The sequence below is a fragment of the Cygnus olor genome, chromosome 1, assembly GCF_009769625.2.
Source record: "Cygnus olor isolate bCygOlo1 chromosome 1, bCygOlo1.pri.v2, whole genome shotgun sequence".
In the NCBI taxonomy this organism is placed as follows: Eukaryota; Metazoa; Chordata; class Aves; order Anseriformes; family Anatidae; genus Cygnus; species Cygnus olor.
In genome coordinates, this window is record NC_049169.1 from 38,980,450 (window position 1) to 38,996,873 (window position 16,424).

Below are 16,424 nucleotides of genomic sequence, written 5' to 3' on the forward strand. Positions count from 1 at the left end.
TCCTTACCCCAGTGCTTCTGAGAGAAACCAGTAAAAGCAGCATGTAATAAGGATAAAGTAGAATATATATGTTCAGGTGTTTAACCTTAAAAGCTAATGGAAAGGCAATGGGCTTGATTGATTTCATTTTGAAAGTGAGCTCAGCTTTTAAAAGACTGGGAAGTACAGTTACAGGAAGATGTAATGATTTTACAATAACAGCAGATAAAAAATAGCAACAAACTACTGCACACAAAATGTCTGACTTGCTAGTAAACAGCCATGCAGCCCATGTCTATCACTCTAAATTTTCAATTCCTTGTCTCCTGGGTTTAAAAGAAGATTCTTTTAAGTGACCTTGGTTGTAGGAGTCACAGGAGAACTAACAGAAATGTCACCACTTTCAGAAATAAACCTTTTGCTCTGAGTTTTCAATACAAATACAGAGTTCTCCCACACTCAGTCACATTTAGATACACAATTGTCCATTCAGGCAAGCTCTAATCTAAACAAGATATTTTTCCTACAACCTGAACAAAGAAAAAGGAAAAAAGAGAAGCTTATTTTGTTATAGATATTTCTACCTTTAAATACTCAGGAAGAACTTCAATACTTCGGTAATGGACCAGTTCCTCGATGGACTGTACAAGTAATTCTGCAAAGCATCATATCGAGGGCAACAGCATCAGGGTTTGATGTCAACACAAAACAGCACTCTGGCACACGCAGCTCCTGTGATAGACTTGGAGGCAGACAAACCAGTCAGACGACCAATCATTTCAAGGAAATAGCAAGCCAAAGCTATTAAATAATAAACATGGTGCTGAAGCCAGTCATTCAGTTTCCACTGGTTCAAATGTTCTTCCATACTGACAGGGCTGGGAAAACAAGTCACACCGAAGAATGCCATTTAGCATCAGTGATGAAAAATCATGAAAATTAAGACTTGAGCTGTAAGAGCAAATGGAAGAATGTGATGGAGGATCAGGGTTGCCATGTATTGTTTGTTGTGGAAAATACCTAGAAGGTGACTCTGTCTATAAAATGGGCAATACAAATACATACTTTTACCAGAAAGACATCATAAAATAAAACAGCTCTAGATCAACAGGAACCACTGAGAAGTCTGGAATTTGGATTCTGCAAATTCAACCCTTAGATGATTTCCACTCTACAACCATTTCTGTTCAGAACAACCCCTTTTCTACAAGTCCATACTATTAAAAAGAATAATCACTTCAGAAGACCGTCACCTGACTGCTGGGTGTTAGCTCCTCTCAAGGATCCTCTCGTGTAAACACATTAGTTTCTTTGCAGTGTAGAGAAATGCAGCTTAACATAGACCTAGCAGCAGATGGTAAAGGCAATGTCCTGTTACATGAAGCAGGTACTATTTCTGCTCATTTATTTTCCACTCCTATTCTCACCTTGAGTGTATGCCTCATTTTAGAAAAGCAGAATCAGGATCTACTCAACATTCATATTTTTGTACTATTACCAGAAAACAAAAGTTCAATGCTTCCGTGACACAGCTGTGTAGAACAGAGGAGAAGAAAACCTCAGCATGTTGGGGGAGGCATGGGGAGAAGGGGAGGCAACAGACTCTCATTGCATTGTTCCGGACATGCAGGAAGAAAGACAAGATGCAAGGGATGTGGTTTATTTTGGCTGCAGCTTTATTAACTCAACTCCTCTGGGAACTACCATCAATAACTTGTACAGTACAGGTCGTCATTCTTTCTGTAATCATTCCCACCTGCCGGAGGGCTACAGTTGGCCTCCTTTCTCCCATCACTCCTCCCCTCCCCACACACACACCTCCACAGCTGGTCACCAGCCCACTACTGACCATCATGTCCCCCCAAAAAGGGTAAAGGGGCTGGAAGAGATAGTTGTCTCCTCACTGCTACAGATTTCAGCAATTCCTATTCCCTCTCAGTTTCTTTAAATTATACCCTTCTCCATGTCCTTCACCAGTTCCAGCTTATCAGCCATTGAGATCTTCAAGGAACAAATACCTGTGCTGCACATCTGCCTGATGGAGGAGAAAGCAACCGGCTCAGCTGAGCTTCTCCATTCCTCTGCCTCATTTCCCAGGCAGTTAACAGTTCCCATTTGCAGCCATGCATAAAGGTGTTACCAAACTGTGTATACCAACTCAGCAAAGTGCCTCAAACAGAAATAAATGTCACTTATCCAGAATGCTGATTATCATGACATTTAAGATTGCCATAACAATGTTTACGAAGATCAATATTTGCAACTACCATTTTAAATAGCAAAGGAGGTGTTTTTCTACATCGGTCAGAGAAAGTGAGAAGCAGAGAACAATCTAATTCCCACAGTCGTCATATATACATCAGGTGGTCTGTTGACCTCACATTGTCGACTTTGTTCTTTAGCTCTACGAATGGGCATGGTACCAGCAGGGAGAGAGAACTGAGGGCTTGGAGGGAGAGGGACAACGTGCAGCCAAGACTATGAAAGTTGGATGCACCTACTATCTGCACACACAGACAACTCCTTGGGTTACTCAGACATGAAGGTTATATGAAACGTGTGTGGCAGGAAAATGGACCTTGTGTGTGCAAACCTTGTGGAGAGGGACAAATGATGGAAAATGGGAAAAGAGAAGAAAATTTAGCTGAATTATACTCCCATCAGAAGTCCATCCTTTAAGAAAATAACACAATACATAGCTAAAATCATACAACAGGATTTTTTTTTCTGATAGAATGCCAGCCATTTATTAGGTAAAAGGCAAAAAAGTGTCTAAGGAAAATTCCATCTGGTAATCAAAATGGTATGACCACTGCATCTTAAAAAGCAATCACTCTATTTTTATGCTTCTGGTCTGCTAAGAATTTTTTATTTGTTTTGGCAATGCATCTACTTTCTCTATGAATTATCAGTGAATGCAGGAAAGGCTTTTTAGGATCTTCAGTGCAACACATATTTGATTGGAAATGCATATATTTCTTAAGCCATTAGAATGCAGTTGTATGGAGCAGCTACGCTATCACTACTCTGTTGCTTTAGATATGTATCTCCCTTCTACAAACAATAGCTAATGCAGACCCACTAACCCTCCCCCCTCCCAAACCCTCTCTCATTTCTCCTCTCCTATTGTTGCAGTAACTGAATTAAAGTAATTAAAAAATATACTGGTTGTAAATGCAGTGTAAGACCAGAAATGAGACTGTTCTCATTGACTTCAGAGAAAATGGGTCATAGGTATGCATGATGGATAGGAATATATAATTAGGAGGACTTTGCATTTCTGCTTTGGTTTTCATTTTTTCCACACTCAATTAAAAAGTAAAGTCAACTGTATAATGGGAAAATGTGTCTATCAAAATGGAACACATTTTCATTTGGCTTTTTTATTTTCCAAATGAATTCCCTTGAAAATGAAGTATATAATTGAAACAGAAATTATGTACTTATTGCTTATAAAAATATATCATAGGCAAGATGGTGAATGTTGAACTACTTAGAGAAATTTACTCCTTTGCGTTTTTCACAAGAAGTTCCACTATGTGAACTGATGGATCTTTGCTGGAAGCCAGGACATTTGTCTCCGTTCCTGAATGCAAAAGAATGGAAATATGGTATTCTATCATTTTGCTGTACTTGATCCAGATCCGTTCAATTTTTTTTTCTAATGTTTTGGAAACATACAGACATGAAAACTGATGTCTGCCTGGCCCAGCAGGAGATAGTAAAATACTTCACAAACACCAGATGGGATTTTAACAATGTTTGTAAAAATATAAAATGCTTGAAGCGTTCTCTGCAAACCTAAAACTGAACATGTTTCATCTCATTACAAGCCTTTTTTTTCACCTAGTGAATTCCTTTAAATTTTCTGTTTGAAGACTGACAGTGTTAACAGACCTCTGACATTTAGAAAGAAAGCCCAAAATCAACCTCTTTGGAAACGAATATCGATACATATGATAAAATACTTGTGTGATATCACCAGCGTAAATCCTATGTAATAATAACAACATGATTGCACAGTCTCAGTGCTGGGAAAAACATAATGATATTTTTGTTTCATTCTTCTGTTGGATAACTAAGGCATAATATAACATATTATGTTTATATTTTCAACACTCAGATAATACTTTAAAAGTGAAAAAGCAGACTACCTATCCATCATCACTTTGAAAGAAATAATGAGTCCCTACTCCTCCAGGATCAGGAATGAAGCTGAATGGAAAATTTTAAGAAATCTACTTTTGCCACAAGATACACAATGATTTAAACTGAAATTGTTTGGAGGGGGAGAAGAGACAGCTTCACTGAGTTTCTCCTTATTAAAAAAATAAATAATAATAATAAAAAAAAAAAAAATTCAAAAAAATTGGGAAAAGTTATTTAGATGATTTTCTAATTAATTTTCTGTTTGATCAGTTTTACTTTCAAAGCTTTAATCTTAAAATGTAAGGCAGTATAGCTGAAATAATACACATTTATTAATGAAATGATGTATTTAGAAATGATCAAAAAGAGCAACTCATGTCAAAACAATAGTTAAGCTTTCAACCATTCTGAAATTTCAACATATTGCCCAGACAAGGGATGAACAGAATCATCAACATCTTGAAAGTTTGATGGGAAAGGAAAGCATTCTAAACTGCATGAAACAATGAAGTTAATTTACATGCAATACAACAGAATTCTGTAGAAGGAAACCTTGTCTATATAAGAGCAGCCTTGAAACCTACTCATTCTCTTAAATCCAAACAGCATTTGAATTAACTGGATATTTTAAAGTATATGGTGCATAAGTATTACTTCCCTTACCAAACATTTCTGATTACAGGGTAGCTGCACTTTCCTGAGCAATGGATGCACAACTCTTATACAGTTTAATATTTTTCTGCCTTCATGAGACAAAGCAGTTATTCCAAGGCTAGATCTGTAGCTAGCATTAATAGGTAGAGGGGCGTGTTTTCCTGATCCAGGAGCCCAGGTCTCCCTCATTTGGTAAGTGGCAAAGTTGAACTTTCTGCTTTGCCTTTGACAGCAGACTCTTGTGTTTCCAGCAGCAGTGACATCTGGGTTTAATGCAAGGACTCTCTTCTCAGCATACACTGCAGTAGGAGCTGCCATGCTCCCAGGGGAAGGGAAAGGCAGTGCCTGCAGAGAGCCTGGAGTTTCTCCTTCTCATTTTCTGGCTGGATGCTGTTAGGCAAAAGGTAATGTTGACATTGCTTTAGCAATCAGGTGGTCAGGATCTGGTCACTGAGTGCAAATAGGAGGTTGGCTTTGGATGGGAGAGGCATTTCAAGGAGAAGCTCCTCACTCCCACAACCCGGCAGAAGTCCAGTGAGAAGAGTGTCCTCTCACCCAACCTTCGGGCACTTCTGCATGGGGCTGGTGGCAACTTCAAGGGCAGCCAGGGCCATGCCAAAGGAATTTTAGGCAGTACCTGAAGTGGGTAATGCTGGAAAATAGCTTTTCTGACATCTTCTTTGTGAATTATGTACCTCATTTCAATGCAGCTTCAGCAGTCGTCAACTTTTTTAGGTGTTCTGGAGGGGAAGAAGGGAGCTGTGTTGGTAATACAAAATAGCTTAGTTGAGAAAAATTCAATTCCAGAAATGCCTATTTCCATCTGAAGGTACTTAGTAGACTATGGCATTATAGGTATTTATGCAACAGGTTTACCAGATTCTCTCAGTTGTGATTTATATTTATTATTTAATTTTAAAAAGGCGTCAAAAGAATTGCATCCCCCTTAGAATATGCCCTTTCTAGTTGTGACTCTTGGATGATTTTATAAACAAAAGAGCAGGGTGTCGATTGAAGTAAAGCCACAAATGAGTTATGCATGGTCATCTTTAAATCAGGAAAATATTAAGTGTCTTTGAGTTTCCCTATCCCTTTGCACTGTAGGCCCAAACTTCATAAGGTGAAGCCTAATATCCATATATTTTATGAGCCTAACTTTTGCACCAGCAAGTGTCACAATTGCATCCTCAAACGTAGCTTTATTTTGAGAAAACATATGGATATGTGGGTGACTGAGAGCCAGTGAAGACTAATTGAATTCATTGTGAACCCTTCCACCAACTTCATTGGTTATTTATGATTGCAGTAGAACCACATTTTTATTAAGAAATGAAATATTTCTGTAGACAGTTGCATAAAACAAACAGCAAAACCATAGAGTCAGATATCTCATAGAATCATAGAATAGAACCAGAGATTGATTTAGGTTAGAAAAGACCTCCAAGATCATCTGGTCCAACCATCACCCTACTAGCATTGTCATCCACATGACCTCTGGTGTGCTTTGTGAAAATCCCACACTGAAGGTCATACAAGGAAGAATGATTTAAGCAAAGCCAATGCTGATAGAATCTTTTTTATTATGCTTTTTGTAAAGTTGCTTTTTCTATTAATTCAGTAGCAGATATCAGCTATAGCTACTGACATTCTATGCATTATTAATTGGTGATTTTTATTCTCTTCTCCTGTGGTGTATTATTGCATTTCCTGAGGGTCTGGTGTGAAGTGCAGTTGGTGTTTTTTGATTAAGTATTTTTAAAACACTAATACTGTCAAGATAAAGACAACCCAGAATAAATTCTACTCATGAAATTTTTATTTTGGTTAAGTAATGTATATGCATCGCCTACACATTTGGCTGCATCCATTTGCAGACAAAATCTGCTTTCATAGAAATTTATGTGCAAGAAACTAGGGACAAACTTTAAAAGCTGGAACACTTTAGCAGAGACATTTTACAAGGGTCCTACAATTCGTGTTCATCAGTTCCACATGTGGCACCCCCTGGAAACCTACATTAATTTTGAGTATACAGTCACAGAAGAATTGGGTCCTATATACTCCTTAGTGAGAAAGATATAAGCAGTCAGTGTCCTCAGGGAATTCACAGAATAAAACCTATCTCACTATGCAGTTGTGTACTAAAATACATCTTTGTAAAATCATGGTCCCTTCAGTATTTTTATTTTTCCATGATTTAAAAGTTAAAATACGCTTGGGCTTCCCTTTTGTAAATGTCAGCCCTCCAAACTAGGCCTGAAATGCACAACTTGAGATAGGTTTTCTCAAGTTTATACTCATCAGCATCACTGGTAAAAGAAGCTCTGCAGCTGGAGCTCCACCAACAATGCTATTGTGCAAGACTGTCAATAAGCCAAATCACTCTCACTATATTTTCTGGCTCTCCAGAATGAGGAAAGTAGCTAAAACATACTGGCAGGAGCTCTGCCACCTTTGGAAGAGCTGTAAGCATCATGTGTCCAGCTCCTGTCTGCCTGCTGCCCACACACGACTGTTGAAGGACAGGCTGCAGGCTGCTCACTAGGACCTGCCTAGTGGTGCATCACTTTGGATTTGGGCTTGCACTGGCTTCCCTTTGTTTGATTTTATGCATCAGGGTTCTTTAGCCTGTGCTTGAGAGCCTTTATAAGCCCTGAAGGAGCCCATACCTCTATAGGCCATGAGTCCTGTGGTCCTGTGGTCCTCCGGATTACACAGGCGCCATCATCATCAGACTACCGTCATCCCTACAGAGTCAGCACCGTGAGCTGGCAAAGCTCAGCACACAATGAGAGCAGACAAGAGAAGCAAAAATGTACCATTTTTAGTGTGTGCCTTCACTTTATTGACAGTGATTACCCTCAGAGTTGCCTACAAGGTGAGGTATAGCCTCTGGGTTTCAGGGGGAAATGGGAAGCCGTATCCCAATTCACCTACTTTGGAAATGGCTATCTGTATGTTACTTGTGATGCTGCAAGAATAAAAGAAACAGTCAGATGGAGAGAATATTTTTCCAATTTCTTTTTGGCCATGGAACGAAACTGTCAATTATTTGTGCTGGTGTGCGTATGTGTCCAGATGCTGCTTTTCAAGTAACACATCCTGCCCAAGCTCCATGTAATGGCTCCATCCACAGCGAGTGCGTTCAACTGAGCTGGGTTCTCATTCCTGTCTTCTCTTTCTCATCCAAGAGAGAGTCTATAAGGCTGAATGAGTCCTGAATTATATTCTTTTTAATGGACCCAAATGCTAACTGCCCTTTCTGTGTTTCAGAATTCACATCTGGAAGCAATAATAAAGCCACTTTGCCTATAAGTAACTTTATCCATACTACTTACAATTTAAAGAGCATTTTCTTTGTATTCCTATTTAAAAAATTTGGCAAAGAAATCTCTCAGACCCTGGCTGATTCTCCTTGTCTTGGCTAAAAGGTGCAGTGCACCCTTTCAACCTCCAAATGTGATCTTTCTGTCTCTTCTGAAAATAAAAAAGTTTCCCTTTGAAGTTGCTGAGGCAAGCCGGTGGTGGTGGTTCACGCACTTGCTTCCAGAAAACCTATTATTCATAAATTGGAACACCTACCTGATGACTGCAAAGGCCCAAGCTACAGACTCGGATACAGCACATTTCAGCAAACATTCTCCTATGTCATTATTACAGCAGACAAACCTAATGTGTGGAAGAAAATATTAAAAAAAGAATTTATGCTCGTATAAAAGCAGATACACTGAATATAAAATGAGGTTAAAAAAAGTCATAGAATATACACTGTATTTTAATGAACAGTGCATGCTTCTTCCAGGATTTTTAGGCAGCATATGGAAGAATTTATTTTTTTTTGCATTTTCTGATGGGATCAAATACACTAAAACTCAGATAGCACTGAGAGTAGGGTAATCATATTCATATTTTTACATGACTTCTTGAAAATCCTGGCATTTATATAAACTGCATAATCTGTTTTCCAGTATATTAATAATGTGTTAGAAAATAAAAAGCATGTAAAAATCTAACACCTAAAGCCACGTCCCTTCTTTGGTTTCAGAAAGCAATTTCTATTTAGCAGTGGCTTTGATTCTTCATCTTCTTGAAGGCATGACTTGAGCTAGCTCAGCTTTGCATTTGGCCTGAAAGACGTGTCAGATCTGTCCAAGAAAGCTCTGGTATATCAATATACGTATACACAGGCATGTAAACAGCTCCACTCCGTAGCATGATATATCACTTGTGAGTCAAAATTTCCACTAACTTCAATTAAAATCAGCAAAACAAGAGTATGAACTGAAAGACTGGCCCTTACAACTATGGATTTAAGATAACTGTGGAGGGGAATCCATCCCTGAAACTACACTGGGCTCAATGTGAGCTGACCCGTCTACCATTTCATAACCTCATCTAGCTCAATTAATAGATTATTTTTTGTCACAGAAAAAACAAGTCTTGAAACCTCATCCCTCAAATCCAAATATGTGTCTCAAAGTGAGGTATAAAGGAGAGAGAAATTCCTAATGCAAAGGTGTTTGCAAAGTAGGTTGTTTGCTCTGTTCATTTGCCTGCGTACAATTTAGATTGGTAAATGGTGTCTACTGACACCATTAATGGGCTAAATGCAAGTAGATTGTGCACAGCTATCTAATAACTGCTATTTATACAGAGAATATCTGAAGTAATCACATAAATACAGTGAGCTCTAAAAACACCCTAGAACTTTACAACTTGTGAAGAATCACAAGGCTTCTCCATGTTATTTCTGTACCTTCTGTTTTGTTTTTTTCTCTATTTCCTGAAAAACCATCTAGTGAATGAAGAGTATTTTGACCACAGAGGACTAACTAAGGATACAGTGTCCTCGTGAGAACTATCATCATAAAGCTACCAGGGTGTTTTGTACCCCTTCCTCCTCCTATTACTTACGTTGTAGCTGGGTTCATCACTGCTAACATGGGAATGAATTGGTCACCCTATGTCTTAAAGATTTCAGAATATTCGTTCAGGATTGCCTTTTGTAACCTTGAAACATATCTCATAATAATTCTGACATCGTGTTTGTGAAGGCAGCTTTCCTGAAAATTAGTAGAAAAAGCACAGTCCTTTTGAGAGTTACCTTTAACTGAAATCACAACACGGGTCCAAACAAACTTTTCATCTGACACATTGATGGCAGGGTGATAGGGATCCTGTTGTGGCAAGTTGATCTCACCACTTTTTCATATATAATCCAAACTCATCAGATAAGACCCAAAATCCATTTCCTTCCATGGCCTGAAGAACCAAGAAAATCACATTGGACACCAAGTGAGGGAAGGGAGAGAAGTTAAGTTTAGCCTTCAAAGAACAGACTTGTTAGGCTACCGTTGTTGTTGATAGGAGATAAACTGTACTGGAGGAAAAAATCAAGAACACCCAGATTATGGCTTTTGTTCTGAACCATCTTCTAAAGAAGCCTCTCTCTCTCATGAATATTGTATGTTTCCTTGCTTCCCTCAGGCACTGTAAACTTTCATGTAACCTACGTACTGCTGTTCAATACTTTGGGAAGGATGGAGAGTTTACATTCATCCACCCTCTTTCCCATGCAGCGAATGGTTGTGGCAAGCATCTCTGTGGTAAGTGTTGGTCACAATACAGGGTGTTAAAAACATTCCCTTACTGTCATACAGTCTGTGCAGCCTTTCCTCATTGTACAGGAATGCCAGAGACTATTTGCTGAACCCTCAGTCTAAAACACAGGGTCTAGGATTCCTTCTTAAATGAACTGTAGATAGTTTTCCACAGCTTTATTAATAGCTGCTAGTTGGTGCAGAGGACATGCAGGCACTTTCCTTAATGACAAAGCAGCTCACTAATCTGCAGCCTGGTCCTCTGCACCTGTATTATACCTCTCCTCTTGCAAAGACCTTCTGGTAAGCAAGGGTTACTGTGCAGAAAGTGCATCCAAGCCCCTCTCTTTATGCAGGTAGAATGCTACTTTCTACACTGAAGGGCTTTTCAAGATGAACATTGGGTTAAAGGCTATATTATACAAACTCTTTGTTGTAACTCTAACCTTCCTCTCACATCTAGGATAAAAATACAGAACAATGTATGTTGGGAGTGGGGAGGGCTTACAGAAGAAATCTGGTTCAACATCCAGCTCAGGGCAGGACCAGCTTCAGGTCAGGTTTCTCAGAGCCTTATCCAGTTGAGGATTTGAAAAGAAATCAAAGGCTCTTGAAATAAGTTATGCCCCCGAGTCTAGAAATAGCTAAAAATAAGTTAAGGATGGGATATTAGCTTTCTGGTGAGTTTTACACAAGTTAGAATCGGTTGGACTGCATCCTCACTTCTTTACATACACCAATCTCTTTTGGTGTGTGAAGTCACAGAATGTAAAAACCTCTTTTGAGGTCTGTCGGTTGCTGTTTTGCCATAAAACTATTACTATTTCAGAGTGTCTGGGCATTTCAAAGGCAAGTTTTACGCAGCGGCTGCATTTAAAGGGCTAGATTACATTTTTACCTCCCGCTTTAATTGTTTAAAATAAGCTGCAGCTCATTTCTTCCCAGTCGTTTTGTGCAGAGCGCCTGCTGAGCATCCTGAGAAGGGCTCGGAGCACCACCGGAGCCAGCAGAGGGAGCCCACGCTTTTAGCTTGGTCTGGGCTTACTGAACTCAGTAAGAAGGATGGAGAGCAGTGTCAGAGGCAGTATTAAGCATACAGCTTCAGTACAAAAATGCAAGTGTTGGTAAGAGATGGTAGCCAAGTTGCTTTTTAATTCAAGCAGAAATCTCTCTCTTGTGTGTGCGTGCTTTTGGCAAAACAATAAATAAAATCCCCACCTTCCAGTAATACGACGAAATTATTCGCTGCGAATACACAAATGTATGGGAATCCATTCAACTTCTTCACAGATCAACTTATAGATACGGTTGGAATCTTTTAATTAACCCTTGGCCTCATATGCCTTTTCATCTGTCACTACTTTTTCAAAAGTCAAAATAATGTCTTCCTCTACTGCTTTATCTTTTTCACTTCACTAACTTCTTTCGACTTCAGCATCGCAAACAAATATATACTTACTTTGTCCATATAAACAGTCCGAAAGTTTTGTAACATACAAGAAATTCATTTATAATACTTACCTGTGACTTTTCTAGAGAGTAGTTTGTCGTTTTAATGTTTTTCTGTAATGTTTTTTCATAACAGCTTTGTCGTAACAGATGTTAATTACTCTTTTTGTGAAAGCATTAATAAAAGATACCATGTTTTTCATGCATTATAGGTACTTTTTTTACAGAAATTTCCCCAAAAAGTTGCAATTCACCTGAAGATAATTCTAAACTTGCTAGTTCTTACTGTGTCAAGGTGCTGAGATAGAAATGGAAAGAATAGCCTTGCATACTAACGGCAAAGGAACTACCACAAAAGCCTCTATTATTTGGATGAATGACAGTAATTAATAAACTGCATTTGAGAAACATCTATGTACCTGATAATACATTTTCTTGCATCTGTCAACTCACAGAAATAATAAGAGTTGAAATAAATTATTCTTATCAGATTACTCCAAACTTCTGCACCTCAAAATAATTTAATGCTAAAATTAACTTAATGCTGAATTTGATGGTTTCTTTCAGATGTATATTCCCAAGAAACATAAAGCAAGAATTTTTGCTGCTTGGAAAAAATGCAGTGGAAAAAACTTTGCAGTTACACTGCTGGGCACCTGTAAAACTGGAAAAAAAATCAAAACACTAAAGCTCTGAAGTAAAATATACCATAATCTTTTTTAATCAACAAAGTAAATCTGAATTTAGGATTCCAAAATAGCTTCCTTAGTCTAATTTTTCAATTTGTTTTTAAGTTGTTTTCAGTTAGTAATTAAGTTGTCCAAGGTTAGGACAGCAAGAAATAACTAGTGCCTCAAAAATTTGCAGGTACGCTTTGAAAATGTAAATAAACAGAAATACCCCCTTCTGAAGATTTCTGGGTACAAATGAGCATTGCTAAAGAGTAGTATCTGGTCTGACTTCAGTTAATCAGTGAATAGCATGCTCCTGCCCTAACAAACGTTGAATACAATGCTAATGTATATATACATAACATAACAGAATGCATAATCTGACAACTCTGGCACTGTATGGAAGAGGTAGATTTTGCTCTCTGTTACAAGTAAATGGGTCAAGCTGCAAGTTGTTGAGAGGACATAAAATCTGAGCAAAAGAGGACAGCTGAATTCATTATGGCCACCTGTGAGCAACACAGCATCCCTCATGAAGCCCTCCTCTCTTCCCAAATCATTCATACCATATTAAGTTCCCATGTTCAAAGAAGTACTCCCTAAAATCATCATGTCAACAGACATGATGCTCATGACATCTTTCCATAATAACATTTTCTAAAATTCAGCATCAATCATTATTGTTCCCAATATAAAGTGCATTAAGTGTATATTTGTTCTACAGATGAAGATGTGTTCCCTGAAAAGGAAAACCTATAATTGAAATGAAAAAGTATAAATGAAATGTTTTTGACTTGTTGCTTTTGAAACCCATTCCAAGTGGTCAAACTTGAAGTAATTACTTTTCAGTACAATGCAGTCTGTTCTCTTTTGTCATTTTTTTCTACTTAGTGTATTTTTGATTCCATCTGTTTTTACCATAGTTCACAGAAATATTTCAAAGAAAAATTAAACTTGACCAAATGCTGCTTTCTATACCACTGCTACTTCTGACAGACTCCAAGCTGCATTAGACCAAAAGCATTAGTACTGAATTACTTTCAGCCCTCTATTTCACCTGTCTCAGGGGCCCATATATTGAGCCAAATGCAGACCAAAAAAATGTTCTTAATCAGAATGCTAAGCCAGGACTTTTTGTATTAGCCGTTGTTTGTCAAAATTTCCTCTTTCCTGCATATAACTACTCAGGGCTCTGCTTTACTGTAACATTAACTCTAATCATAATCAATGCAAGGTTACTTTTGCTTAGCAATCTTGATTTACTTATCCACAGATACGTAAAATAATTAATACAGGTGCTTTGAACCACCTTCTGGAGGAGTCTATTACTCTTAATCAGCTTCAGAGAGATGCCTGGGAGATTAAATTTGGGTGGTATGAACACTCTCTCCTCATCTCTTACTATCTCCATTAATTACTAAAGAAAAGTAGCCAAACCCTTAGAGGCCTTGGTTAATAACAGAAATAAACACACTGGCTTCCTTGAAACCATACTAATGCTGTATTGCTGAGCATCTTGCCCTTTCAGCTACTGCAACAAAATGAACTTTACTCTGGATTTCCAAGGGTTTAACTGCGATCTGAACCCGGTCTATGGACTATAAATTTGAACTTCTTTCAGATGCTTTTAAATGAAAGTGCTGCAGCAACCATGTGTTCGGACATTTCAGTGCTAATGACAGTACTTTGAGTATTATCCAGCACGGGCATCTTTGTTAGCCTTGTAAGAGCCTCTATGGTTCCCTGCATGATCAATGGACATTGACAGAGTTCTCTCAGCTTAGAGCTGGGGCCAGCAAGTGCCTCTCAGGAACCCCTTTGGCTTCATCAATGATGGAGGAAGCTCAATGATATAACATCCCGTTCCCCACTTTTGTAAAGACTTTACATATCACAGGTCTATGCTGACACTCCATTAAGGCAGGTTTTATAAATAGAAAACTCTTTCAAGTAAGTCGATTGCCTCAAAGGGAAGCACAGCCCAAAATAGCCGTGCCTACCCTGAAGTCAGCTAACCAGCCTTGCCAAGGAACAGAAGAAGAGCAACCCAATGCATGTTACAAACGTGTTAATGTTATATAAGGCCCTGATTCTGACATTCAGTCCAGAAATATATCTCCATCTTTCAAATGTTCTTTTTTTTTTTTTTCATATTTAATGCAAATATATAGCAATTAAAAGACTATTAACACTATCAGGGGTACTGTTTGTGGATGAAAGGGCACAGAAACTTGACAGTTGTGTATTTCATAATTTCAACTGGCTGAGTTTAGTGCAGCTTCCAAGACTTCTTGCCTCTTTCCCTTGCAAGTTCTTTGTGGGACACTTTCCCTCCCCCTCACTGTAAAGACCTCTCTGTGATGCCTCTGCTCCAAACTTCCTGTTAGTTCTGAATGTCCCAGTGCTCTTCTTTCAAAGACAAGGGCTCTTCCAACATAACGCTTCTTCTATCTTCAACTCCTCAGCAGCTGCAGGCATACAATCCCGTTTTCCTTTCCTGCTGGCTGCACCACCCCATTTCTGGGCCAGACCCCTTCCTCCACCTACAGCAGGGGCACTGCACGACTGCCAGCCATGCAGAAGAAATAGCACTTCTTGCACGTCCATGTAAACACTCCACATTTCCTACAACAATGGCAGGCTCTAGTGGAGGTTTTGTGCATGTGTTAGGGTATTGGGCCTGCATTTTACTCCTTCCCTCCCCTGTGTCATTTTGCATTACTGCGGATGGGACTCATCAACTTGGAAGAGTCAAGAGGTGAGTAACGCATCCTGGGGGTTTGTCCTAATGGTGATAAACTTATCAAAGTGAGGATGAAGCATGTGAGCCACAGAGATATGGATACTTCAACATCTGCTCCGATTAACTATGTACTAAAAAGCTTTGTTGTTTACTTTTGCACTGGACAATTTGCAAACAGTTTTCAAAAACTTCTTAAAAAATAAAGTCCTGCAAGGTATTTCCTGTGTGATTGTTCTAAAGAGCAGGTCAAGAATAGGAAAAGCACTGCTATTACAATGATAAGACACGTCTGAAATATTTTGGTCTGACACACTACCAAAAAATTCTTGATCTCCCTCTCTGCAAAGAAATCTGCTTTTTCTGTGCTCAGAAGCCAAATACACAAAGACAAAAATAAAAATTCAGAAATCCCTCTTCTAGAATGGGATTTACAGGAAAACAAGATATTAGACCACATCTAAAGTCTCCTGATAATTTGTCACAATTAGGTGTTTCTTAGATATATCTCTTCCTTTTGTATGGTGGCTGATCCCAGAATGTCTAAAACTATTAAAAATACCACAAAAAAAAAAGAAGAAGAAGAAGAAAAAATCCATTATTGTGACCTCCTTCAAACAACTACAAAACAATATAATCACTCATTATACCGTATCATGCAAATACACTTCAAAAACCACAGGAACCCCAGGGTGTTTGCCACACAGACACAGTGAGAGACGGAAGGATGAAAAGAGTTGGACAGAATTTCTATATGAGCTGCTAAATTAAGAAATGACTCTATGTATGCACATGGTATGTATCAACTCTTGTCTTTTACCCAGAAAAAAATGCAGATCACCACAGCACGTACAGGACACAGAAATACATCATACATCTCCACACACTCACATATTCAAAGGTTTTATGTTTTAAAAGTGTTAAGGAAAAAAAACAGTGCAACCCTTTATGAACTGGAGTTAACTTCCTCGCAGATGTGGAGGTATTGACTTTCCATGGAAATGCTGAACTTTTGTTGCATTAAGTGAGCAATATTTTGCGGAGCTTCCTCAAAGTCTCACTGACAAGCACCACAGAATGCAGCACTTTCTGGACTCACTACTGTGCTATAATGCAAATTATTTTAACGTTTGGCTCTGACACCTGCTCTTACACTGAACAACTGGCTATTGATTACTTGTG

The 16,424-nt window shown here is 38.5% G+C and overlaps 1 long non-coding RNA gene across 1 annotated transcript; it reads right to left on the reverse strand.

The window, feature by feature from the left end:
* Positions 1-4,407: 4,407 nt before the first annotated feature.
* Positions 4,408-12,287, reverse strand: LOC121068241. Its single transcript, XR_005818741.1, has 3 exons — positions 9,887-12,287; positions 8,365-8,451; positions 4,408-5,522 (listed from the first exon to the last, which is right to left on the reverse strand). It is a non-coding gene; the product is annotated as an uncharacterized LOC121068241 (long non-coding RNA).
* Between the last annotated feature and the right edge of the window lie 4,137 nt (positions 12,288-16,424).